The sequence below is a fragment of the Stegostoma tigrinum genome, chromosome 28 (assembly GCF_030684315.1).
Source record: "Stegostoma tigrinum isolate sSteTig4 chromosome 28, sSteTig4.hap1, whole genome shotgun sequence".
NCBI classification, from domain to species: Eukaryota; Metazoa; Chordata; class Chondrichthyes; order Orectolobiformes; family Stegostomatidae; genus Stegostoma; species Stegostoma tigrinum.
This window is the reverse complement of record NC_081381.1, coordinates 47,567,597-47,594,856: the sequence shown is the minus strand read 5'-3', so window position 1 is coordinate 47,594,856 and position 27,260 is coordinate 47,567,597.

Below are 27,260 nucleotides of genomic sequence, written 5' to 3'. Positions count from 1 at the left end.
TCTGTCTATCCCAATGTATGTGAAGATTAAAGTCACCCATGATTAATGTACTACCGTTGTTACATGTCTTCATTATCTCCTGATTTACTCCCTTTCCCCCTGTATAGCTGCTGTTAGAGGGCCTACAGTCTATTCTTATCAGGAGGGAATTAAAAAATACCATTTGAAAATTATTAAGCAGAATCATGCGCAGCTCAAATATCTTACCTTTCAATAACAAGTATGATTACAGGGAAATTAAACTAAAGAGGCTTTTTAAAGAAAGTAATTAACGTGAAAAAGCGTGACATGTTCACAGATGTCTACAGATACAAGACCTTCTCTGAAAAGACAATGCAGTAAATTGAGCATTACTGAATTTCAGCTTTCGTAATTCAATCAAAGTCTTTGATTCCCCTGATGGCTGATCCAGTTTTAATTGCTGGCCTTGCTGGTTCTTGATATTTTATCAGGTGTTTTCCTTCCTCTTCAGAACAACCCTGTTAATTGATTATTATGTAACTAAAGGAGTTTAGCAGCTAATTAAAGAATTTCCATTTGTTCATGTAAATTATGACAATGTGTTCACAAAGGCTCTGATTTACATTTTCATTGTTCAGAGAGTCATTTCAAGAGCAAATGTGTTCTTTAGCACATGCAAGTAATTATCCGTGGAATACTACACTCTCTGAAAGGACCAGAGGGAAAATGCTTCAACATCACATCACATCTACACACACCTGTATCCTGGCAACAATCCCTTTAAGTAATAGGTGCTTTATGTGTAAAATCTCTCAGTCATTTTCTCTGAAGGTTGTCATCACTATTATACTGAAATATGTCAAAGAAGGATTTTTGCTTTAAGGCACATGTGAAGGTGACATTGTAATCTAGCTTTTGATCATTTAAGGGATCTAATGTTCAGCTACTCCACAGGGTGGGAGCAGGGCAATAACATGATCCAAGAGCAATATAACAAAGTTTGGAGCTGAATGAACACAGCAGGCCAAGCAGCATCTCAGGAGCACAAAAGCTGACGTTTCGGGCCTAGACCCTTCATCAGAGAGGGGGATGGGGAGAGGGAACTGGAATAAATAGGGAGAGAGGGGGAGGCGAACCGAAAATGGAGAGAAAGGAAGATAGGTGGAGAGGAGAGTATAGGTGGGGAGGTAGAGAGGAGATAGGTCAGTCCAGGGAGGATGGACAGGTCTATCTAAGTGCAATGTTGGGCATCCCAGCTACTGTTGGAATATGAGACGATAATAGGAACTACAGATGCTAGAGAATCTGAGATAACAAGGTGTGGAGCTGGATGAACACAGCAGGCCAGGCAGCATCTTAGAAGCAGGAAAGCTGATGTTTCGGGCTTAGACCTTTCACCAGAAAAGGGAGAGGGGATGGGGGTTCTGAGATAAATAGGGAGAGAGGGGGAGGTGGATAGAAGATGGATAAAGGAGAAGATAGGTGGAGAGGAGACAGACAGACCAAAGAGGCGGGGATGGAGCCAGTAAAAGTGAGTGTAGGTAGGGAGGAAGGGAGGAGATAGGTCAGCCCAGGGAAGACAGACAGGTCAAGGGGGCGGAATGAGGTTAGTAGGTAGGAGACGAGGGTGTGTCTTGAGGTGGGAGGAGGGGATAGGTAGAAGGAAGGACAGGTTAGGGAGGCGGTGACAATCTGGGCTGGTTTTGTGTGCATTAATGGGAGGGGAGATTTTGAAGCTTGTAAAATCAACATTGAATAGGCTGCGGGGTTCGCAAGTGGGACATGAATTGCTGTTCCTGCAACCTTCGGGTAACATCGTTGTGGCACTGCAGGAGGCCCAATGGACATGTCATGTGAGGAATGGGAGGGGAAGTTGAAATGGTTCGCGACTGGGACGTGCAGTTACAAGCTTCAAAATCTCCCCTCCCCCCACTGCATCCCAAAACCAGCCCAGCTTGTCCCCACCTCCCTAACTTAACCTTCCTCCCATCTATCCCCTCTTCCCATCTCAATCCGCACCCCGATAGAATAGAATAGCATAGAACATTACAGTACAGTACAGGCCCTTCGGCCCTCGATGTTGTACCGACCTGTCATACCGATCTGAAGCCCATCCAACCCACACTGTTCCATGTACTTCTATATGCTTATCCAATGACGACTTAAATGTACCTAAACTTGGCAAATCTACTACCGTTGCAGGCAAACGTTCCATTCCCTTACTACTCTCTGAGTAAAGAAACCACCTCTGACATCTGTCCTATATCTTTCACCCGTCAATTTAAAGCTATGCCCCCTCGTGCTCGCCGTCACCATCCTAGGAAAAAGGCTCTCCCTATCCACCCTATCTAACCCTCTGATTATTTTATATGTTTCAACTAAGTCACCTCTCAACCTTCTTCTCTCTAACGAAAACAGCCTCAAGTCCCTCAGCCTTTTCTCATAAGACCTTCCCTTCATACCAGGCAACATCCTAGTAAATCTCCTCTGCACCCTTTCCAAAGCTTCCACATCCTTCTTCTAATGCGGTGACCAGAACTGTATGCAATACTCCAAGTGCGGCCGCACCAGAGTTTTGTACAGCTGCAGCATAACCTCTTGGTTCCGGAACTCAATCCTTCTATTAATAAAAGTTAAAACAGATCGCCTACTGACTAACCTCATCCCACCCCCTTGACCTGTCTGTCCTCCCTGGACTGACCTATCTCCTCCTTACCTCCCCACTTACACTCACCTTTACTGGGGCCATCCCCACCTCTTTAACTTGTCTGTCTCCTCTCCACCTATCTTCTCCTTTATCCATCTTCTATCCACCTCCCCCACTCTCCCTATTTATTTCAGAATCCCCTTCCCCTCCTCTATTTCTGAAAATGGGTCTTGGCCCGAAATGTCAGCTTTCCTGCTCCTGAGATGTTGCTTGGCCTGCTCTGTTCATCCAGCTCTACACCTTGTTTTCTCTTACTGTTGAAATGTGTGGATGTTTGCTGGTGGATTTTATATGGGCAGTTCCTTTGCCCACCAAAAACGAGCAGCAACCCCCATTGGCTTATGATGCTCAAGGTGTGTAGACATCAGGAATATCTTTATATCATCTCAATTATTACAAGGGAAAGTGCCTATGCGTTCGACCCAATGGTACCAGGAATGCAACAGTTTAATCGGTCAGCTCTTAATGGAATCAGTGAATTGACTTTTTCAAATGTTGTCCTTGTCTGGAGGACTGTTTCAGTTTACAACATTGGACCTGATGAAGTTGTTGGATCCAACCTGGTCTACTGTATCTGTTGCTCCTGATGTAGTGTCCTCTGCACCTGTGAGACCGAGCGTAGACTCGGGGATCATTTCGTGTCAGAGCTCTGTACACAATAATCAACAAGGCTTTCTGGTTGTGAACCATTTTACTTCCCTCTCCCACTCCCTTGATGATATGTCTATCCTGGGCCTCCTCCAGTGCCACAACGACACCATGCGCAAACTGGAGGAGCAACATCCCATATTCCGTCTTGGGAGCCCATGGTCAATGGCCTTAAAATAGAATTCACCAGTTTTAAAATCTCTCCACCCCAGCCTCATCCCACGTCCAACCCTCCCTCTCATCCCCCCTTCCTGCCCTGGCACAACCTGTCCATCTTCTCTCCCAGATAGCACCCCCCACCCTTCCCACTAGCCCCTACTTGCATCCACGTATCACTACCCTATCTACCTCTCCCCCACCCCCTACCCCTCCTGCCTCTACCTATTTCTGAGCTCCCTTCCCTCTTCCCAGTTCTGAGGAAGATTGCCGAACTGGAACATTGACTTTCCTGCTCCCCTGATGCTACCTGAGCTGCTGTGTTCCTCCTATACCACACTGTGTTGTCTCTGACTCCAGCATCTACAGTTCTTACTCTCACTTGTGGGTCTTTTATTCATTTTAAAACTTCTTCACAGGATGTGGACATCACTGGCTGGGCTAGCATTTATTGCCCATTCTATTGCCTGTTGAAGGCAACTGTAAATGTTTCAAGTTGATGTTTACTATCAAAGGTTTGTTGATTATAAATCTTTTGTATTCACTTGTGGGACATGGGCAGTGCTGGTTGGCCAGCATTTATTGCCTATGCCGAGTTTCTGTGGAAAAGGTGAGGGTGAGTGGCCTTCTTGAACCACTGCAGTCCATTTACTGTTGGTAGACCCATAACGCTATTAGAGAGGATATTCCAGGATATTGACCAAGCAACCATATTGGCAATATTATGTCCAAGTCAGGATGGCTACTGGCTTGGAGGAGAACTTGCAGGTAGTGGTTTTCCCATTCATCTCCTGAACTTATCCTTTTAGATGGAAATGGCCATGGGTTTGCAAGGTGCTGTATAGGGACTTTTGGTAAATTTCTCTAATGCATTTTGTGGATAGTACACACTGCTGCTATTGAGTGTCGGTGGTGCATGTTAATGAATGTTTGTGATGCCAATCAAATGGGCTGTTTTGTTTTTAATGGTGTCACTCTTTTTAAGTGTTGTTGGAGATCCGCTCATCCAGAAAAGTGAAGAGTATTCCATCAAACTCCTGACTTGTGCCTTGTCAATTGTGGACAAGCTTTAGGCTATAACTGATTTTTAATTTCCAGTGTATTTTGACCACTGCAACTGATAAAGACATCATTGGGTCCATGTCACTCTGTTGCTTTCAAAAATCAGTCTGTAAGGTATAAAGTGTGAAAAGCATTCTCAACGTGTCAGAAAACCATGATGCCATGTCTCACTTTAGAGTCATAAGAACAAGCTCTCAGCTAAGCAAAAACAAAGTTGCTGGAAAAGCTCAGCAGGTCTGGCAGCAGCTGTGGAGGAGAAAACAGAGTTTCGGGTCCGGTGACCCTTCCTTGGAACTCAGCTGATCCTTCAGTGCGATAACAAACAAATGATGGGATCTAGACCTGAAACGTCAGCTTTCCTGCTCCTCTGATGCTGCTTGGCCTGCTGTGTTCATCTAGCTCGCCGCCTTGTTATCTCTTATACACATTAGAAGTGTTGTTTTTCAAAGTGTTCATTATATTTAAGTTTAAGGTATTTTGATTTCTTACTTTGCTCTTGTTTTTTTGAGAATAAGCAAGCTGCAAACCCAGGAGTGTTCCAACAAAACACCATTCTCTGAAATTATTGTGTTATCCTCTGTGAAAGTGTGAGGTTTGTGGAACATCCTGGATCTAGCCCAAAGTTTCTCCCCCTTTATCCGAGGCCCGCCTGTAAAAGTCTGCATTTGGATTGTTGGTAGAGGCTGGTTCACACTGTTGTCAGTGAACAACGTTTGTCAAGTTGTACACTATGCACAGAAGAATGTAGAGGTGAAAGAGCTAGATTCTGACACTCTTGCACTCACAGGTAATGAAACATTCACTGGTGTTGCAATCTTCTTGTGCTCACACGGTGAGGGCCATGTCTGAATCTGGTGCACATTGTGTCAAATGCTGCCAGCCTGGTCTAAAATAGCGACCCGGGACACGGTGCTGTCCATAGTTTGGAGTGTGTAGCATTGCCATAAGAATGTTCATGGCCTCCTGGCTTCTCAAGGATTGGTGCCACCATCTTCTGTCTGCTACCTCACTCGAACTTTGAACTCACCTCCCACCATGGTTCATGCTTTTTCACGCTCACTAATTTCCCTTAGCCTCCCATCCCCCCAAATTACTAGCTCTTCATACCATTTGTGTTTCTTATTCACTCACACAGCACGCCTCACCATATTAAATGATGGAGCAAACTCAAAGGGTTGAATAGCCTTCTCCTGCTCCCAGTTTCTGCGTTTCTTTCCTGAATGACAATGAACCAGCCCCCACTCTGTGACTATAGTCCCCCTTGACTGTTCATGTCAAGCTGCTTGGCAATCAGCCTGTGCTAAGAGGCAGAACAAGGTAATGCAGTGAGTATCCAACTAAATGCAAAGTGAGTGAGCACGAAGAATTGTGCAGTGAGGCTGATGCTTGGCCAGTCTCTGTGGATGGAGGGTACAGGTGGTCACTGCACATGAAATTCACCCTGAGACGTTGGGGAATGCTAGCTAAGATAAATGCATGGGACAACACACCAACGGGTTACTATTCTGACTTTCATGTTGAGAATTAGTCATGTCTGGTTCCTTACTGGTACCTGGGAAAAAAACGCCCTGCACAGAAACAAAGCAAAGTTGCGTAACAGCAAGATGGTAATGCGTACAAATAGGCTCTTGCTGCTCACAAGGGAGATTCTCGTCTAACTATTAAAGCTGCATATGCAAAATTGGACATTATTTCTTAAATGTTAAGAAGCCTTTTTTCCTGATCTTGTCATATTTCCTAACTGACTCACCACTGCCCAAGTCGTTCAGACCCTGGGAAAAGCGTGGTCTCCTATCAAAGCACATCATTGTTTTGACACTTTCTTTAAGTCTCTCCTTAACTGTTCCTGCTGAAACAAAAGTATGTGCAGTTTCCCTTAACTCTCCACATAGTCGATATCACACATCCTTGCTATAACTGTAACGTCAAATACTCCCTGTCCAAGTGTTTGCTACCGTTTCTAAATTTGGTCTGAAAGTGTACACTGTTGCTCCAGTTCAGTCTAACCAGGGATTTTTAAAGGTTCAGAATGGCTTCCTTGTCCCTCTTAAAATTATCCACTACATCTCTGCACATTTTACTAGTTTGTGTCCTCTTGAACTCTACTATCATCTTTATAACTTGATCACATTTCCACGTTTTGTCTCACTTAATAAACTCATATTACTGGATATTATCAGAATTTGGATAAGTGGCATTTTTGGCAAATTTCATGGAGGGTTAGAGGGACTGAGAGAGGCTTGGTGAGCTTTCTCACACTGTCCTCCCAAACATTACTCAATACATGTGCGTTATGTTCCTTATGCATCCAGTTCTTCCAGTGTTGGCCAAATTTCTCCATTCACCACAGGCAGAAGGTCTCATCATTGACAGGGCGTGCCAGGATTCCTGGTGCTGGCACTGTATTCCTGTGGTTGTGCACACAGCCAAGTGCTGGCAATCAGAAGCATGATCAGAATTATTTGCCTAGGACATGGCAGAACAGGGAAAATTGGTGCCTGGCTTCTCAGACAGGTACCTGGAGATCCTGGTGGACAGGGTGGTTTAGATAGCAGCTGTCCGCTTACTCAGGATCAGGGAAGGAGGCCATGATAAGAGGCCTTGTCAGTCTGGTCCAAGGCTCTCTCCACCCTCTCCCCCTCCCCCAAGTAAGTGCAATCCCCATGTCCCAAGAAATAACTTGCAGTATAGGCAGAAGGTAGGAGCTCATCTGCTATTGAAGATAAGTGCCACACCCTTTCCTCTGCTTCCTTATACTTGCTCAACTTCTGCTGCTGCACCCACCTCCCACCAAAGCTGTTGCTGTACCACCCCTCTCTATTGGCTTCAATGCTCATTCACTCTTACATACCCATTCTCACCACCCACAGCACAAATCCTGCATTCCGTCTGTGCTGCCTATGCATTTGGGACAGCTCACCACCTTATCTCAACTGCACCAGCACATTTTGGGCAGTATGTAACATTTGCAACCTCTGGTTCCTCTATCATGGCCCTCCATCCAAGGAGGCTGAGAAGATGGAACAAATTGAAAGAATGCATCTGTGGAGAGATGATCAGTGAATCATATAATCCCTACTGTGCAGAAAAGGCCATTCTGGCCACCAAATCTGCACAGACCCTCTGAAGAGCTTCCTACCCAGACCCACAGTCCCACCCTATCCCCATTATCCTACATTTCCCATCGCTAGCCTACACATCCTTGGCCACTGTGGGTAATTTAGCACGGCCAATCCTCCTAACTTGCATATCTTTGGACTGTGCGAGGAAACTGGAGAAGCTGGTGCTAACCCATGCAGACACAGGGATAGCGTGCAAACTCCATCCAGTCACCCAAGGCTGGAATTGAACCTGGGTTCTTGGCACTGTGAGGCAGCAGCGCTAGCCACTGTTAATGTTTCAAGTTTTATGTAACTCTTCTTCAGAACTGACAAAGCAAAGTTTTGGGAGAGAGCAACCCACTTGGACCAGGTGACTTGTCTACTCTGAACAACGGCTAATAGTTTAAGTGCCTGTTTCTCCTATTTCTCTGTTCTCATCTCCTTTACTGTGACAATGACATCATCTTCACTAGATGCAAAGTATTCAGTTAGTATTATAACCGTTTCCTCTAATTTACAAAGAAAATATTTTTGTTGGTAATCGGCCTTTTGACTATCCTTTTCATCTTTTCTTTGTTTATAACATTTACTGTTCCATTTAAATTCACCTCAGATCAATTGTCCTGTTTTTATTTGCCCCATTTATTTCTTTTCTTCAATTCTGTCCTTTTGCCTTTCAATATTCTGCAGCTGATTAATGTTTCTTTATTTCATTTTTACTGTGTTGCATTGGCTAAAACACGATGTAATTACTTTTACAATAGGTTGTATTTTCAAATTTAAAACATTGAATTGGGAGTCTAATGGTTATGATAGCATGGTATGAAATTAGGACAGATGAGGCTGTCTTGGCAAAGATCTGAACTTTTATATTCAACTGAAAATACAAGTCAAATTACTGATAACATGAAAATGCAATTCCTCTTTTCATTTAAAAATATGCATAAGGATAACATGGAAATAGAATCCTTTGATTTGAATCAATGCATCATGTGAGTCATACATTGAACTGGTGATGATGGTAAATATGTAAAGTATTCATTCATGAAACAAAATGGATATGAGAATTGCTCCATTTATTATCTAACCACTGAACAATTACCGATCTTGCTGACAGCAGTTACAGGGTCACAGTAAGATGTGCTTGTGCTGAGTGTGTTCATGGAATTATAAAGAAAATTTGCTGATCTTCTAAGTTAGATCACACACTATCTATAACCATAGAATCATTACAGCTCAGAAGGCCATTTGATCCATTTGTCTGTGCTGGACTTCCTGAGAGCTTCTAACTGTACCCGCATTTATCAATTCTTCCAGAGGGTCATTTGACATACGAACCACTCTCTGTGTAAAAAAAGTTGCCCCTCATGTCTTTTCTGAATCTTCCCCCTCTCAGTTTAAAAGTATGCTGCCTAATCTTGAATCCCAGAAAATGTAGAATGATTTATGGCACAAACGAAAGCCACTCTGCCAAGCATGCAGTCTTGTTGTATTGAGGTTTTTTTTATAAGGTTTCTGTAACATAAAGGGATCGATAAACTGTGAGTGTATTGCCATTGCTTGTTCATATGATACCTAGCTTCATGCACTTAACACACAGCCCCTCTATTTGATATAATGGGAACTGCAGCCCCTCCCCCCACTGCACCACACAACCAGCCCAGCTCTTCCCCCCCACCCACTGCATCCCAAAACCAGTCCAACCTGTCTCTGCCTCCCTAACCGGTTCTTCCTCTCACCCATCCCTTCCTCCCACCCCAAGCTGCACCCCCAGCTACCTACTAACCTCATCCCACCTCCTTGACCTGTCCGTCTTCCCTGGACTGACCTATCCCCTCCCTACCTCCCCACCTACACTCTCTCCACCTATCTTCTTTACTCTCCATCTTCGGTCTGCCTCCCCCTCTCTCCCTATTTATTCCAGTTCCCTCCCCCCATCCCCCTCTCTGATGAAGGGTCTAGGCCCGAAACGTCAGCTTTTGTGCTCCTGAGATGCTGCTTGGCCTGCTGTGTTCATCCAGCCTCACATTTTATTATCTTGGCCCCTCTATTTGATGTTTGGACTTGGTACCCTCGCCTATCCTTTTAACATAAATAAAAACAGTGATGAGTAAACACTATGTTTCTCTCAAAATGTTCTAATCCTTCAGAATTCCCTTACTCAAAATGTAGTGGATGCAGAATATTTTTAAAGCAGAAGTTTACAGATTTTTGATTACCATGAGGATGACAGGTTATCTGGAATATGTAGAAAGTTGAAGTTAAAGCCAGATCAGCCATGATCTTTATAAAGGCAGAGCAAAATTGAAGGGTTGAGTGGTCTAGTCATTGTTTGTTTGTATGTTCGTAAGTATAAATATAAAGAGATGCTCGAGAAACTGGGCAGCATGGTGGCTCAGTGGCTAGTACTGCTGCTTCACAGACATGAGGGGCAACTTTTTTACACAGAGACTAGTTTGTACATCAAATGAACTTGCGGAAGAATTGATTCACAGCACCAGGGACCCTGGCCTGATTCCAACCTTGGGCGACTGTGTGGATTTTGCATGTTCTCCCTGTGTCTGTGTGGGTTTCTGCTGTGTGCTCTGGTTTCCTCTCACAGTCCAAAGATGTGCAGATTGACTGTGCTAAATTGCCCATAGTGTTCAGGTGTGCAGATTGGTTAGACATGGGAAATGCAACATTACAGAGATGGGATGAGTCTGGGTGGGATGCTCTTTGGACGGTCAGTGTGGATGTGTTGGGCCACATGGCCTATTTCCACACTGTAGGGATTCTATAGAAGCTCAGCAGTTCAGGTAGCATTTGTGGGGAGAGATACAGTGTTAACATTTTGAGTCCGATATGACTATTCTTCATATCTTGAAGGTGCTGCCAGAACTGCTGAGCTTCTCTAGCATTTTCTGTTTTTATTTCCAAGTTCAATCTATGGTATTTTACTCATATCCATCCTTTCAGCACCCAGTTGACACCTAAACCCCTTCACTTAACACTCAGTCCTCCCATTCAACCTCAGTAAAATGTGAGCAGTATAACGGCACAGACACAAAGCCCTGTCAGAAAACACTGGCCTTCAGAGGCCACGAATACAGGTGGAGATTGGTAGAGAACTCTATTCGATGTACTATCTCGAAGCATTACAACTCTGTATTTACTGGATGATTGGGACAAAGCAGAATTTAAACACTGGCAATTTTGGCTGTCTGAATAGAGAGTAGGAATGATTTATTGTGAAGCTGAACATTGAACATCATTTGCTCACCATGACTTGGAGCACTCTGACTTAAGGCCATAAGACATAGGAGTGGAAGTAATGCCATTTGGCCCATCGAGTCCACTCTGCTATTTAATCATGGCTGATGAGCATTTCAGACCACTTCTCTGCACTCTCCCCGTAGCCCTTAATTCCTTGCGAGATCATAAATATAATATGTGCATGAGAATTGGTTGAATATCCTTGAGTGAGTAAGGGGCCACTGCAATCAGCCTATCACTTACTTTATTTATACTTGGGATGATGGAGTCACTGTTAACCATCCCTACTTTCCCAGAAGAGGGGTATTAAATCTTTAGTTAAAACAGATTGTGAGTGAACGTTAAAACCATAGAATTTGGTTGCATAGGTGGAGGCCATACCTTACTGATAGTGAACCAAGAAGGTGACAAGAGTAATTTCCCAACATTTTGCAACTTTTGACTAATCTAAAATTTACTCTCTGCTATTCCACTGCCTGGAAGGGATCTCTCATAAATGCTTTTCATTCCCTCACGCACTGATGCCAATATAAAACCAGGTTTTGACCATCAAGCAGGTGCCTTGTGAAAACTCTCATTTCCCCATAGTCACTCTGTCACGTTGGGACTGTTGAGGTACATCAGAAGTTCGATTTCATTTTTTTCAATATTAACTATTGCACAAGAGTATTTCTATTAAACTGTCAGATGTTACATATGAAAGATCCCAAGACAGTTACTATTTTGACTTCAAATATCATCTTTCATGTTTTTGAAGGGCCATGGTGTCAAAATCTTTTCTTTCTCTGTCATCTGTAGCTTCAATTCCCTATAAACTGAGGAAGGGAGAAGGTGAGGGCAGTGGGACATGAGATATATTCCCATTGATGTAAGCCATGTAAGAGCAGAAAAGTTGTGAGTGAGTTTTATTGTTGCTGTACCAGTAGAATAGATAGCAGGCTTGTTTATTGCATTGCTGGAATTAATGTCATTTTGTACATTCTTGTTACTTTTTTTCAATTCAAAACCTACAGAAAACAGTTGTCCTGACAAACTCCCATGGTTTCCCAGAAGGAACAAAAGCAGAGAAATCTGCAAATGGTACAGACCGTTCCCAATCATCCTGTACACCTCAAAATAGAGAAGCTTGGTGCAGCCTAGAGGTGAGATCCAGCACTGGGAGCCCCATGTTGAGTTCAGCATGAACTGCCGATGAGGTCTTTGCAGACTGGAGGCAAGACCTGGCACAGTCTAATTGAAAGATTGTAATGCTGTACTTTTTGTTTCTTTATTTTTCTAATTAGTTCCTAATATTTTGTATCTAGGTACCTTGTACCTAAGATGGTCTGAAGGACTGTAATAGTGAACATTATATTTCTTTATTTTACTAATTTATTCCTAAAATCCAGCACCTAGTTACCTTTGTATGTAAGACGGCACTGTGAGTGATGAGTTTGTAAATTTCAAATTACACTCGTTTACGTACATGTGACAATCAATCCAATTCTAATTCTAACTCAGTAGGAGCACTGTCCAAGTATGTTTGCTTTTCCCTCTTAGTCCCAATAGTCAGTAATTTCTTTCACCCCCTGGTAAAAGGTATTAAAATTCATGCTGAATTTACTTCCATTTGATTCGCACTATGAGCCAGACTGTTCCCAAATGCATCCAGAATATCTCCAATCTTATAAAGGACTTTCTTTTGGATGAATTTGCCATAAGGCAAACAATTTCACAATTGGGCAAACTGCCTGAAAGGATGGTGGAGGTTGATTTACTTGTGTCTTTCAAATGTAGATTAACTTCAAACTCAAAGGTAAAAGGCAGGAGTAAAGGTCAAGGATGGGTAGTAGATCCAGCTAAATTGTATTGCAGGGAGCTAACACAGACATGTTGGGCCAAATAGTCTAATTCTGACCTGGAATCATCCTGTCTTTCTGTTTTCAAGTTGATTATAGTCTGGTCCAGGTTGTTCACAAACTTTTCCAGGCTGTCCCCAGACGGCCCATAAAGAGTCCATTTGGCAGATCTCAACTGTGCTGCCTCTTTGAAAGAGTTATCTAATTAGTTTGACTCTCTTATCCCATTGCCTTTGAATTTTCTTTTCAAATATTTGCCCAATCCTCTTTTGAAATCAGAATCATGATTGAATCCGCTTCCACTACCCTTTCAGTTAACATATTCCAGATCTTAACAACTCATGCAAATATAACCCTCTACTCTGCTGTGGATGTTTTCCTAATTATCATCAATCTGCATCCTTTGGTTGATTCTAATACCAGTACAAACTGTTTCACTCCATTCACTCCATCAAAGCCCTTTAGTGGGCATCTGTTAAATCCCTGCTGAACCTTAATTGCTGGAAAGAAAATAGTTCCAGTTTTATTCTCTACTCATCCAAAGTATCATTCTAGTAAATCTCCTCTAGACCTTGTTCAATGAAGTATAATCCTTCCTTAAAGTGTGGTCCCTAAAATCGGACAAAATACTCCAGCCAAGACAGAACCAGAGATAAATTAAGGTTTGGGATAACTATTTATAAAATCAATAATCCTACGAACTTTTCTGATAAGTTATTTCAAAGAACAAAGAACAAAGAAAACTACAGCACAGGAACAGGCCCTTCTGCCCTCAAAGCCTGCACTGATCTAGATCCTCTATCTAAACCTGCCACCTATTTTCCAAAGATCTGTATCCCTCTGCTCCCTGTCTATTCATGTATCTGTCTAGATACATTTTAAATGACGCTATTGTGCCCGCCTTTACCACCTCTGCTGGCATCCACCACCCTCTGCGTAAAAAACTTTCCACACATATCTCCAGCAAACTTTTCCCCTCTTACCTTGAAATCGTGACCCTAGTAATTGAATCCGCCACTCTGGAAAAAAGTTTCTTGCGATCCATCTTGTCTGTACCTCTCATGATTTTGTTTCAGGTCCCCTCTCAACCTTTGTACTTCTAATGTAAATAATCCTAATGTACTCAACCTCTCTTCATAGTTAGCACCCTCCATACCTGGCAACATCCTGCTGAACCTCCTCTGCACCCTCTCCAAAGCATCCACATTCTTTTGGTAATGAGGCGACGAGAACTGTACACAGTATTCCAAATGTGGTTGAACCAATGTCCTATATAACTGTAACATGGCCTGCTAATTCTGGTACTCAATACCCCATCTAATGAATGAAAGCATGCTGTATGCCTTCTTGACCACTCTATCCACCTGCGTTGTGACCTTTAGGGTAGAATGGACCTGATTACCCAGATATCATCTTGTATTGGCACCTTAACAAATATTTATCGTTCTACCTGTAAATTGACTTGTTTATTGCTACTAGCACACTGTTCCTAACAAATTACCTCAGTAATCACGCCTCTGTATTAAATTTCATCGCTATGGACACAATGTTTTGCGATTGTGGGTGTCATTAACAGGCAGCACCCACCACCAAAATAACTCAACAGATCACGTGCCAATCAGTTCATTAAGACCTGACACGTAAGTGAGTGTGAGGATCTAAACGTATCATAGGTCTTGACACTGTCAAAGCTGCCAATTAATTAGAGGCACGAAGTTTCTGTGTCCTAAAGTCCCCTGATCAAAATTTCAAAATTGGGACTTTACATACTGGTAACAGGGGATCCAGCAATGAATTCTTGGAATTCCTACAGTATGGAAACAGACCCTTCTGCTCAACAAGTCTACACTGACCCTCAGAGTATCTGACTCAGACCATTTCCCAGAGACTATGTGCAATTTAGCACGGCCAAACCACTTAGCCTGCATATCTTTGGTCAGTGGAAACCCGAGTACCCAGAGGAAACCCACACAGACAAGGGAACAATGTGCAAACTCCACACAGACAGTCACCCAAAGGCTGGGATTAAACCCAGGTTCCTGGCACAGTGAGGCAGCAGTGCTAACCACTGAGCCAGTGTGCCACCCCAGCAAAGAGTTGCATTCTCTGATCAGGAATTGAACCCAGGCCATGGTAGTGAGAGCACCGAATCATAATCCTAGACTACCTAAGACCTCTTTCTTCCTTCACCCATGGCAGGACTTGGAGAGAACGGGAAGTCGGGACAGTCAGAGGCAAGGGAAAGCTCCCATCTTTCACTATTCTCAAGATAACTGCACAATTATTCAGAGGTCACTGAAGTCTGCCTTATGCTATGATTTCACAATTGGACAGGCCAAGGAACATTAGATATGAGGCTAGAAAAACGTAGCAGGTCAGACAGCATCCGAGAGCAGGAAAGTCAATGTTTCATGCCAAAACCCTTCATTGTGCTTCTCTAGCTTGTGGCTTATTGTCAAAGCCAAGATCTCACAGATTTCAGAGATAATGGGAACTGCAGATTCTGGAGAATCCAAGATAAAGTGTGTAGCTGGATGAACACAGCAGGCCAAGCAGCATCTCAGGAACACAAAAGCTGACATTTCGGGCCTAGACCGTTCATCAGAGAGCTCTCTGATGAAGGGCCTAGGCCCGAAATGTCAGCTTTTGTTCTCCTGAGATGTTGCTTGGCCTGCTGTGTTCATCCAGCTACACACTTTGTTATCTCACCAGATTTCAAAATTTCTGCACTGAGCAATATTTATGACACAATAACAAAGAAGAGGACTTGGTCAGTTTGTGTGTAGTTTAGCAATAACACTAATAACACAATGTCCAATCTGCATTCTTCTCAAGATTGGCATGTCTCTTGGCCTGGAGTCGGTAAGGACTGCAATTACTGCCAGAGCACCTAACACCATAGGCTCTTACCTTATTTAGCAGACTCCTGTGCAGCTCCTTGTCAATTGAACCCGGCTTCCTAGTGCAGTGCGACTACAGTGCTAACCACTGAGCCACAGTGCCGCCCTAAGTCCAACAGGTTTATTTGAAAGTACAAGTTTTCAGAGCCTCACTCCTTCTTCAGATGTTAGTGCACCTGAAATATGAGTAAGGCTCTGAAAGCTCGTTTTTTTCAACTGAGCTTTCATAGTCATAGAAATCACAGAATCCCTACAGAGTGAAAACAGGTCCTTTGGCCCAACACACCCACCCCACTCTAACCCACTTAATTTAAACGTCCCTAAACACTCTGTGTACAGTATTCTATGTGTAGTCTAATGACTGCCTGGTATAGGTTTGTCATGATTTCCCAATTTTTTATAAAGCATTCCCTTAAAATAAAGTTTCATAGCATTCAGTATCAAGTTACAATCGACGTGGTCACCACTGCTGCCTCACAGAGCCCGGATTTGATTTTAGCGTTGGGTGACTGTGTGGAGTTTGTATATTCTCCCTGCGTCTGTGAGGGTTTCCTCCGGGCTCTCCAGTCTCCTCCCATAGACCAAAGATGTGCAGGTTAGGAGGATTGGCCTTGCTAAATTACCCATAGTGTTCAGGGAAGTGTAGATTATGTGGGTTATAGGGGGATGGGTCTGGGTGGGGTGCTGTGAGGTTTGGTGTGGACTCATTGGGCCGATGGGCCTGTTTCCACACTGTAGGGATTCTATGATAATTGTCACTTAAGTGTAGTACTTAGTGAGCGCTGCATTGTTAGAGATAAATTATTTCAGGTTTGGCATTCAACAAAGGCATTGACATACCGTCAGGCAGATGTGTCCAAAAACATAACTCTCCAGCAACAGTGCCACGAAATAAACAATGTAAATAACTAAAAATGAGCTGAGATACACACAAAAGCACGCATATGTACACATAAAGACGCACACGCATACACGCACACACACACACACACAACACACAACACGCGTGCAAACACACACACACACACACACACACACACACACACACACACACACAAAACATACCCTATACATCGATCAATTGAACTGAAATTGGCCCTCAGTAGTAATGCAAAATAGTTCACATGTTCCCCTCCTCACCCCAACTAATTCCTCTGATTGAAGTAAATCTTTGATATGAAGACTGAATCACATAACCTGTGCACAAAACTGCCTGCCCAAATCTTCAAAAGAACTGCCTTTTTCTCAGTGTCTGTAGTAAAGCACTCCCAACATGATGACGGCCTCCAACATAGTTGAGTGCTCAAGGGAACTGTGTTTTCCAATCTCACCATAGTTTATGTCAAAGGTCTCCAGGTCTGTGAATCATTCACAGTCCTCTTGAACTCCTATCACATCTCCTGTGGTCATCTGCCAGTTTGAGTAGCAGAGGTTTTACTCTCCATCCTCACGGATGCCGATTACAAGTGTCTTGGGCATTGTCTGTCCATTTGGCATATCCCATATTGTGAGCTAACAGCAGGAATGACACTTTGATGCAGCTGGATTTACAGAGAGAAAGTGCCATTGTTTCTGAACTAACAGCATAGTGGTCTCTCCAAGCAACCTCAAGCACATCAGGGCATTTCAGTGAAAGCTCTTTAGTCCCCTACAGTTCATCTGTTACTGTCCCAGAGCATGTCAGCCGATGTAACACAGCCCAAGTTGAACTCCTGCAGATCTCAAACAAACATGACAAATAATTCAGGATTACAAGTCAAAAGAGGATTTAAAGCTTGTCTGACCAAATGAATCCAGTCACAAGCAGTATAGAGCAAATGGGAAATGGGACAAATATCTCCTTCCTCAATGAAATATAACCTTCTTTTTCTTTATCCTTTCATATGTGCATCACTGGAAAAATCAGTGTTTGATGATTATTTTCATTGATCTGAGTGGCTTTCTCAGTATTTCAGAGAGCAGTTAAGAGTCAATCAAACTGCTGTGGGTCTGGAGTTACCAGTAGACCAGACCAGATAAGGATGGCAGATGTCCTTCCTTAAAAGGCAACAGTGAACTTGCAAGGGTTTTTACAACATGGGCTGGATTTATTAATTGAATTTAAATTGTATCAGCTGAACCCATGCCTCCAGTGCAATAGCTTGAATAATGGGTCCAATTGTATTGCCACTATAGTACAGTTTTACTGTAAGAACAGCAGCAGAATGGTAGATTTAAAATCTGACTAAAGCTAAGATCTCATAAGATACGAGGTCATACAAGAAGTAAATTAGATGTTTGACCAAATTCGAGGTTAGGAAGAACTCCCTTTGATAAAATAAGTATGAGAATTCCGGAAATTCTGATATGGAGTTTTCTTAGGAATTATCAGGAGCTAACTCAACTGCTATAATTATCAGTGTGTCGCTGATTTCATTGATATAATGAACAAAGTCTTTTATGCCGTTTTCCTCAATATTCTAGACAAAAAAAAGTTGAAAAGTGGCTTGGTGGAAAATTACAGCTAGGTCTTCATTGACCAAATTGTCCATTGGCTGAAAAGATGTAGAAGAAGTCAGTTGTCACTTAGTAAATTGTACGCAAACAAGGAGATGCACAGCTTTCATCTAACAGACAAGATTATAGTGCCATTAATCCTGGATCAGACGTCTATGTGCCAAGGCCATTGTTCCCAGTGTTTGATGTAGGAAACCAAGATGTTGGAAACTCAATCATGGTTTAGTGGAAATAGATAGCTCAATGACAATATTTTTAATCAGTCTTTTAAAATGATTGGAATCAATACCCACCACTCCCACATCAACAGCTTCAGCAAGAGATCGAGCCAGTTTTCATCTCCAGCCTTACACAGTTGTGGGTAAGTTGTTGGAGGACATTCTGAGGGACTGGATTTACATGCATTTGGAAAGCCAAGGACTGATTGGGGACTGTCAACTGACTTTGTGCATGAGAAATTGTGTCTCACTAACTTGATTGAGTTTTTTGAAGAGGTGACAAGGAAAGTTGATGAAGATAGAGCGATTAGACTTTATTTACATGGACTTCAGTAAAGTATTTGACAGGGTTCCACATAATAGATCGTTAGTAAGGTTAGATCACATGAGATACTGGGAGAACTAGACAATTTGTTACAAAATTGGCCTGAAGGTAGGAGACAGTTTTTCAGACTGGAGGCCTGTGACCAATGGGTACTGCAAGGATATGTGCTGGGTCCTCTGCTTTTCATCATTTATATAAATTATTTGGACGTGAATATAGGAGGTATGGCTAGTAAGTTTGCAGATGATTGCAAAATAGGTGCTGTAATGGACGCTGATGAAGATTATTTCTGTCCCACATTGATCATATGGACCAATGGGCCAATGGACAAATGGGCTGAGGAGTGGCAGACAGATTTTAAATTAGATAACTGTGAGGTATTGCATTTTGTTAAGGCAAAACAGGGCAAAACATATACAGTAAATGGTGGTGCTCTGAGGAATGCTGCTTAACAAAAACACTTAGGGGTGTAGGTGCATAGCTCCTTAAAAGTGGAGCTACGGGTTGACAGGGTGTTGATGAATGTATTTGCTATGCTTACGTTCATTGGTCATTACATTGAGTATATGTGTTGGGATGTTGTGTTGCAGTTGCACAGGACATTGGTGAGGCCACATTTGGAATACTGGGCACAATTCTGGTCTCCCTGCTGTAGGAAAAGTGTTATCAAACTTGAGAGGGTACCGAAAAGATTTACAAGGATGTTGCCAGGACTAGAGGGCGTGAGCTATAGGTACAGGCTGAACAGGTTAGGGAATTGTTTTCCCTGGAATGTCTGAGACTAAAGGGTGACCTTATTAGAACATAGAACATAGAACACAGAACACTACAGCACAGTACAGGCCCTTCGGCCCTCCATATTGCGCCGACCTGTGAAAACTATCTGAAGCCCATTTAACCTACACTATTCCATTATCATCCATATGTTTAGCCAATGACCATTTAAATGCCCTTAAAGTTGGCGAGTCTACTATTGTTGCAGGCAGGGCATTCCACACCCTTACTACTCTCTAAGTAAAGAATCTACCTCTGACTCTGTCCTGTATCTATCATCCCTCAATTTAAAGCTATGTTCCCTTATGCTAGCCAACATCATCCAAGGAAAAAGGTTCTCACTGTCCACTCTATCTAATCCTCTGATCATCATGTATGTCTCTATTGAGTCACCTCTTAACCTTCTTCTCTCCAACGAAAACAGCCTCAAGTCCCTCAGCCTTTCCTCGTAAGACCTTCCCTCCATATCAGGCAACATCCTGGTAAATCTTCTCTGCACCCTTTCCAATGCTTCCACATCCTTCCTATAATGCGGCAACCAGAACTGTATGCAATATCCCAAGTGCGGCCGCACCAGAGTTTTGTACAGCTGCAACATGACCTCATGGCTCTGAAACTCAACCCTTTTACCAATAAAACCTAACACACCATACGCCTTCTTAACAACCCTACCAACTTGGGTGGCAACTTTCAGGGATCTATGTACTTGGACACCGAGATCTCTCTGCTCATCCACACTACCAAGAATCTTACCATTAGCCCAGTACCCTGTATTCCTTGGTAGACGCAGACAAGTTAGCGTCTTTTAAGATGTATCTGGACAGGTACATGGATGGGCAGGGAGCAAATGGACACAGACCATTAGAAAATAGATGACAGGTTAGACAGTGGATCTTGATCGGCACAGCCTTGGAGGGCCGAAGGGCCTGTTCCTGTGCTGTAGGTTTCTTTGTTTCTTTGTTTCTTTGTTTCCTGTTACTCCTTTCAAAGTGAATCACGTCACACTGTTCTGCATTAAACTCCATTTGCCACCTCTCAGCCCATCTCTGCAGCTTATCTATGTCCCTCTGGAACCTGCAACATCCTTCTGCACTATTCACAACTCCACCGACTTTACTGTCATCTGCAAATTTGCTAACCCATCCTTCTCTGCCCTCATCCAAGTCATTTATAAAAATGGCAAACAGCAGTGGCCACAAAACAGATCCTTGTGGTACACCACTAGTAAGTGAACTCCAAGATGAACATTTCCCATCAACCATCACCAGCTGTCTTCTTCCAGCTAGCCAATTTTTGATCCAAACCGCTAAATCACCCTCAATCCCACGACTCCGAATTTTCTGCAATAGCCTACCGTGGGGAACCTTAGCAAATGCTTTATTAAAATCCATATACACCACATCAACAGCTTTACCCTCATCCACCTGTTTGGTCACCTTCTCAAAGAACTCAATAAGATTTGTGTGGCATGACCTGTCCTTCAAAAAACCGTGTTGACTATAGACAGTCATGGAGGATTGAGGGGCATGGATAGGATGAATAGTCAAGGCAGTTTTCTGAGGGTGGAGGAGCCCAAAACTAGAGGACATAGGTTTAAGATGAGAGAGAAGAAGATTTAAAAAGGATCTGAGGGGTGAATTTTTAACGAAGGGACTGCAACATGTACAGAACATGCTGTGAGAGGAAGCTGTGGAGGCTGATACAGTTACAACATTTAAAGTGTCACTGGATGGGTATATAAATAGGAAGAGTTTAGAGGGATCTGGGCCAAATGCTGGAAAATGGAAACAGGTCAGATTGGAATGTCTGGTGCAAGTTGGACCAAGGGGTTTGTTTCCATGCTGTACAATTCTATAGCTCTATGTCTCTTTGTCTCTATCCATTGAGCAGCTCACAAACATCAAGAACCTCACTCATTGGAAACAATGCATGGGTCCCAGTACGAAGTATTAGCTGTGAAATGTTGAGATTAATGTGAATGGGCAGTTGAAGCTTTTTTTCTGCCTTTTACCATGCTAACAGTTGAAATTTTTATCCCTACGAATGCATCATCTCTTTAATATTGTTAAAGACTATTAATGGAATATGATATTATGGTATTTCATGTAAAAGCTCCGTCAACATTCAAGTCTGCCTTTTATTTATCATAACCTATAATAGCCTTCAGCATACTTTAACTGTCTGACTGACAGAAGATGGGTTACAGATATTGTAAGCCCATGCCCACACATGTATAAAAGCACTTATACACTGATTCTCACACAGTCAAAAAGCAAGCTCAAACACACACACAAAGTCCAGCAGGTCTGGCAGCATCTGTGATTAGAAAGCAGAGTTAACATTTCGGGTACTAGAAGGGTCACTGGATCTGGAACGTTAATTCTGCTTTCTTTCCACAGATGCTGCCAGACCTGCTGACTTCCACCAGCGTTTTCTCCTTATGTTATGGATTTCCAGCATCTGCAGTTCTTTGGGAATGATGTTTTAAACTCCGTAAATCAATGTATTATTTGCTCCAATGTTATATTAATCATCTTGATTCATTAAATTTTTGACTTATTACACTTTTGTGGAAGCTTACGGACTTCCTTTTGTTTGGGCAAAATATGTTAAGATTCTGAGAGGAAATTAATCTTGCTGTATTTCAGAAGTTTAAATGTAGAGAACTAGTAATATACCTTGTGAGAACAGCACTAATAAAAATACTTCTTTCAAGAATAAGCCTTGGAATTGTTCCTGGCCACAATTATTGATCCAAGATATTCTGATCAAGATGTGGGGATCCTAAATCCAGATACAAAATTCACACACATGGTTTTCCATATTTGATTATTGAAATTGGGACGTTTGGTGTTCAGATGATTAATCCTGATTTGGAGTCATCTTGGGTTAGGAAGATTGCACATTTAGATATTTGACGATTTTCTTCCTGATACAATTTTCAAAAGAGAAAATAAATTTTAAATCTGGATATTGCTGACAGGGAATTCAAAAGGAATGGTCTGAGTTTGATACAGTGGGCTCGAAATGTTAAAATGAAGGGAGTTTGAAAAAAAAGTTTCGGAAAAAAGCTAAGAAAATTCCTGTTGAGAAAATTGATATTAATCCAAAATATGGTGGATTTCTTATGCCAAGGAAAGAAAAAGATAGCAACAAAAAATGCAGGTTATTTCCCAAAATGGTAAAGATAAGCAAATCTTGAAAATGTTTGGCAGAAATCCAGCTTGAACATTTTACAAAGAAAAAATGCAGATAAGAAGAAAGATCTGGGAAAGATTCTGTTCTTTCCTATAGTGGAAGAGAAGATAACAAAATAATATTTTTCAAAATAAAGTTTAATTGTTCAGGAACATTCACAAGTATGTACTTAAAATGACACAAATACATGAATTGGAGAAGATATCACTGGGTTAACCTGATCCTGCCTGAAGCAGAATGGATTCCTTATGCTTCTTGCTTTTAGGTAACAGCAAATGTAGCAAGATTTCAAGCGGTTTCAAGAGGGTTCAGACTTTTAACGAATACATTAAGTTTATTTGTGTTTAACAAGATTTTTGAAAGCAATAAAAGATGGCTGAATCTTATTTTTTTCAGTTTTTTTGAAGGGTTTTTTCACCTTAAGACCGGCAAATTTTCTTGCCATCTTTTACCAAATCTGCCAGATTAATTACAAACCACATCCCTATGGATCTCTCACATCCAATTCGATCCCATTGTACTATATGCCAATACAAATGTGGTTCTGTTGCGTAAAAATGGAGCAAAGAAAATGCCAAACAATTCAGAGATAACAAGGTGTAGAGCTGGATGAACACAGCAGGCCAAGCAGCATCAGAGGAGCAGGAAGGCTGACACAGTTCCCACTATCCCCGCCAAACAATTCAGTCCAGTTAATCTTACTTCAGTGTTGGGTGAATTGCTAGAACCAATCTTGAGAGAATGGATAAACTGTCATGGAGAAAGGCATGAGCTAGTCAAGGATAGTCAGTATGGCTCTACTAAGGGAAAGTCATGCTGTATAAATTTGATTGAAGTCTTCAAGGAGGTGACAAGGAGGATTGATGAGGATTGCACTGCCAATGTTGTTGACATGGATTTTAGTGAGGTATTTGACAAGGTCCCACATGGCAGACTGGTCAAAAAAGTAAAAGCTTATAGCAGAGATAGTAGGAGCGGCAGATGTTGGAGAATCTGAGATAACATATTTCTGAAGAATTTCTAATTCATTTCTGAAGAAGGGACTAGGCCTGAAACGTCAGCCTTCCTGCTCCTCTGATGCTGCTTGGCCTGCTGTGTTCATCCAGCTCTAAGCCTTGTTATATCAAAGCTTATAGCCTACAGGGTAATGTGTTTAATTGGATCCAAATTTGGCTTAATAACAGGGAGGAAAAGGTAATGGTCAGTGGCAGCCCTTGAGAGTAGAAAGCTGTTTCAAGTGGTGTTCCGCAGGGCTTGGTGTTGGGAGCCCTGCTGTTTCTTTTACACATTAATGATTTGAGCTTAAACATAAGAGGTACAACTGGGAAATTTGCAGACAACACAAAACTTTGGTTACGTAATGGATAGTGTGGTGTAGAGGATAACTGTTAGCTCCAAAATAGCATAGATACAATGGTGGATTGGGCAGGAAAATAGGGTATGGGCAATAAATGGGAATATACTAGGAAGGATAGATGAGTGAGGGATCTTGGTGTGTAAGCGCTCAGATTCCAAAAGGTTGCAGTACATATTGACAAGGTTGTAACGAAAGCTGGAGTATTGTGTGTTGTTCTGGTCAAAACATTATGCCGCTCTTGGGAGAGTGCAGAAAAGATTTACTAGAATGTTACCTGGAGAGCTGAAGTTAGGAGAGGTTGAGGCTGTTTTCCTTGCAACACAGAAGGCTGAGGAGTGACCTGAGGTATACAAAATTGTAACGTGAAAAGGTGGCCCGGAGAACAGAGTCCAAAAACCAGGAGTTGTAGATTCAAGCTAAACGGTGAAAGGATTAGAGTGGATGCGAGGGAGACATTGTTACTCAGTAAATAGTGGGTATCTGGAATTCATTACCAGAGTTGGTGGTGGAAGCAGAGACACTAAAATCTGTTTTTTTAAAACACCTGTATCTGCACCTTAAGGGCTGTGAGCTGCAGGACTATGGGCTGTGTGCAGGAAGATGGGATTAAAAATGTCATCTGAGCATCTTTGAGTCAGCATTGACAAGATTGAAAGAATGGCACCCCTTCTCTGCTGTATTATTTCTATGGTTCCTTGCTGTTCCCGGAACAACTCACCACTCAGTGGATCTTCATGGATTCACCAGCATCTTCTGTGCTGGTGACATCTCCACTGCCCCGTTGTACGCCCCGACAAGCTTTATCAGCCTGGAGCTCCCCTGCACAGTTCCGGACAATTGCCCCAGAAATGGCAGATGGAGAAAAATTTCTTCCCCTGGTGATAATGCTGGATGGGGCGGTGAAGAAGGAGGATACCTCTCTTTCCTCAGCAGTAGAAGACAGGACACCTGACCATTCAGCCTGTCTGAGGATACCACCCAGGTCATTGCAGTATCAGCTGCTGGGAGAAATGCCCAACACTGTGGGGAATAGGTCGGTTATCTCCTCCACCTTCTTCTGTTGGCCAAAAAATATAAAAAAATGAATATGCAGATTCTTGCCTGCTGTTATCAGGCTTTTGACTGACTTCTTAAATGTTAATGTTGATTTCTCTCTCTCTCTCTCTCTCTCTCTGCACCTTTTCTGCAGCTGTAACACTGTATTCTGCACCCTGTTCTGCTACCCTGATGTGCTTTTTATGGTACGATCTACCTGTGTAGCATGCAAAACAACACTTTTCATTGCATAAACGTCACCATCTTCTCTCAGTTACCTCTGTCTCTGCTGCTGTACTCATCTCTCACCAAGGCAGAGTGGGGGACTCAATTACTACGGGTCATGAGTTCAAAGTGAGAGGAGGAAAGTTTGAGGGAGATATACGTGGAAAGTTCTTTACACAGAGGGTGGTGGGCGCCTGGAACGCGTTGCCAGCGGAGGTGGTAGACGCAGACACGTTAGCGCCTTTTAAGATATATTTGGACAGGTACGTGGATGGGCAGAGAGCAAATGGACACAGACCGATAGAAAATAGATGACAGGTTAGACAGAGGATCTTGATCGGCGCAGGCTTGGAGGGCCGAAGGGCCTGTTCCTGTGCTGTAGGTTTCTTTGTCCTTGTTTGTAAGGCTCATGCTCTACCACTCTCACTATCACCTGTAACGTCTTCCCTCATTCCATTGCCAACCGTCCCAACCCCTGACACGTCTAACCCTGCACACCCTCTGTTCCTGCCACTCACTTACTCAGGGCTCCCCCACACCTACACCAACAGAAATGGCTATACGCCCACTTTTGTCTCCTGTACCTCTCATTCCAGGAAGAAAACAGCCCAGAAAGGGCAGAAAGAGCCAGGACTCGTATTATGCCCGGTGTCACTCAGCCCCTCATCCCTTCGGAGAGCATCCTGAATCTGACCAGCCCAAGCAGAACTTTGACTTACTGTGCTGGGACACCCCAGGGGAAGACCAATCCCCTCAACAGGGGCTTGCTGTCAGCCACTATAGGGTTTCAAAGGGAATCAGGTCGAAAAGTAAGGAGGTTTTACTAAAATTATACAAGGCACAGGTCAGACTACAGCTAGAATGCTGAGAACAGTTTGGGGCACCTTACCCAGGAAAGATACATCGGTCTTAGAAGTAGTTTGGATAAGATTTGATAGTCTGATACCAGGTAGAGAGGAAATCATAAATAGATTATGTTTGTTCTTGTCGGAATAAAGAAAAATGAGAGGTGACCTTGTTGAAATATACAAGATTCTTAGATGATTTGACAGGGTTGTTGCAGCAAGTTGTTTCTCCTTTCTAGGAGAGTATAGGACCAGGAGGCATAATTTCAAACAAGGAGTCATACATTCAAAACAGAGATGAGGAGGAATTCCTTCTCTCAGAGAGTAGTGAATCTGTGGTATTCTTTATAGCAGAGAACTATTAAGATTGCGTCATTAAATATATTCAGGACTGAGAAAGACAAATTTTTAATCAGTAAAGGAATCAAGGGTTGGAGAAAAGGCAAGCAAGAATGATCAGATCTGCCATCATCACATTGAATGATGGAACAGACTTGATAGGTGGCAAGGTGGCTCAGTGGTTAACACTGCTGCCTCACAGTGTTAGGGGTCCAGTTCTATTCTGCAATTGGGCAAATGCCTATGTGGGATTTGTCTGTGTGAGTTTCCTCCCGTAGTCCAAAGATGTGTAGGCTAGATGGAGTAGCCATGGGAAATGTAGTGTTACAGGGACAGGGTAGTGGGGTGGGTCTGCGTGGAATGCTCTTTGGCAGGTTGGTGTGGATTCGGTAGACTGAATGGCCTGTTTCCACACAGTAGGAATTCAATGATCTTATCGAATTATAGCCGCGTCATTTTACAACACTCTCTGGTTTTTCTAATTAAGAATCAGACTATTTATGAGAACGCATTTATGGATTTTTTAATATAGAATCCCCAGTGTGGAAACAGGCTATTTGACCCAATAAGTCCATACCAGCCGTCCGAAGAGCATCCTACCCAGGCCCATCCCCCTACTCTATCCCTGTAATGCTGTATTTCCCATAATTAAAGCACCTAACCTAGACATCCCTGAACACTGTGGGCAATTTAGCTTGGCCAATCCACCCAACTTGCACATCTTTGGGCTATGGAAGGAAACCGGAGCACCCAAAGAAAACCCACATAGACACAGGTAGAATGTGCAAACTCCATGCAGACTGTTGCCCAAGGGTGGAAT